Below are 1,727 nucleotides of genomic sequence, written 5' to 3'. Positions count from 1 at the left end.
TAGAACACAGACGAAGCATCTAAGTTGAAGCAATAGCCAGTAAGAAGTAGTACAATTCAAGTTTTCGTTGTCGATTATTCACTTTTTAGCCGGCTTTGGTGGCTTGGACATTACCTCGCACCTTAAGATTTTGCATGAAAGGAGGACCTGCAGCCGCGTTGCACGGGAGAATGTGAAAAGTGTTCATATGTAGTACAAACCTGAGAAATCCGTCAGTTTTCGTCATTTGTTATCGAATCGACTTAAAGCCAGATCGTCACATTGGCCGCTTTTCTCTCTGAGATGGTTACATTTATCGTCTGCAAAGCTATGTCGCGTGCTGCGGTATGCGGAGACACTAAAAGCACCATAGTAGAACACAGAAGCAGCTTCTAAGTTGAAGCAATAGCCAGTAAGATGTAGTACAATTCAAGTTTTAGTTGTCCATTATTCACTTTTTAGCCGGCTTTCGTGGCTTTGACATGACCTAGGACCTTAAGATTTTGCATGAAAGGAGGACCTGCAGCCGCGTTGCACGGGAGAATGTGAAAAGTGTTCATATGTAGTAAAAACCTGAGAAATTCGTCCGTTTTCGTCATTTGTTATTGAATCGACTTAAAGCCCGATCGTCACATTGGCCGCTCTTCTGTCTGAAACGGTTAAATTTATCGTCTGCAAAACTATGTCGCGCGCTGCGGTATGCGGAGACACTAAAAGCACCATAGTAGAACACAGAAGAAGCTTCTAAGTTGAATCTATAGCCAGTAAGAAGTAGTAAAATTCCAGTTTTAGTTGTCGATTTTTCACTTTTTACCCGGTTTGGTGGCTTGGACATGACCTAGGACCTTAAAAGTTTGCATGAAAGGAGGACTTGCAGCCGCGTTGCACGGGAGAATGTGAAAAGTGTTCATATGTAGTACAAACCTGAGAAATCCGTCAGTTTTCGTCATTTGTTATCGAATCGACTTAAAGCCAGATCGTCACATTGGCCGCTTTTCTCTCTGAGATGGTTACATTTATCGTCTGCAAAGCTATGTCGCGTGCTGCGGTATGCGGAGACACTAAAAGCACCATAGTAGAACACAGAAGAAGCTTCTAAGTTGAAGTAATAGCCAGTAAGACGTAGTACAATTCAAGTTTTAGTTGTCCATTATTCACTTTTTAGCCGGCTTTGGTAGCTTGGACATGACCTACGACCTTAAGATTTTGCATGAAAGGAGGACTTGCAGCCGCGTTGCACGGGAGAATGTGAAAAGTGTTCATATGTAGTAAAAACCTGAGAAATCCGTCTGTTTTCGTCATTTGTTATCGAATCGACTTAAAGCCAGATCGTCACATTGGCCGCTTTTCTCTCTGAGACGGTTACATTTATCGTCTGCAAAGCTATGTCGCGTGCTGCGGTATGCGGAGACACTAAAAGCACCATAGTAGAACACAGAAGAAGCTTCTAAGTTGAAGCAATAGCCAGTAAGAAGTAGTACAATTCAAGTTTTAGTTGTCCATTATTCACTTTTTAGCCGGCTTTGGTGGCTTTGACAAGACCTAGGACCTTAAGATTTTGCATGAAAGGAGGACTTGCAGCCGCGTTGCACGGGAGAATGTGAAAAGTGTTCATATACAGTAAAACCCTGAGAAATCCGTCTGTTTTCGTCATTTGTTATCGAATCGACTTAAAGCCAGAACGTCGCATTGGCCGCTTTTCTCTCTGAGACGGTTACATTTATCGTCTGCAAAGCTATGTCGCGTGG

This window comes from Schistocerca gregaria, unplaced genomic scaffold, assembly GCF_023897955.1.
Source record: "Schistocerca gregaria isolate iqSchGreg1 unplaced genomic scaffold, iqSchGreg1.2 ptg000520l, whole genome shotgun sequence".
NCBI lineage: Eukaryota > Metazoa > Arthropoda > Insecta > Orthoptera > Acrididae > Schistocerca > Schistocerca gregaria.
The sequence above is the reverse complement of the archived record's forward strand: the minus strand, read 5'-3'. Positions refer to the sequence as shown.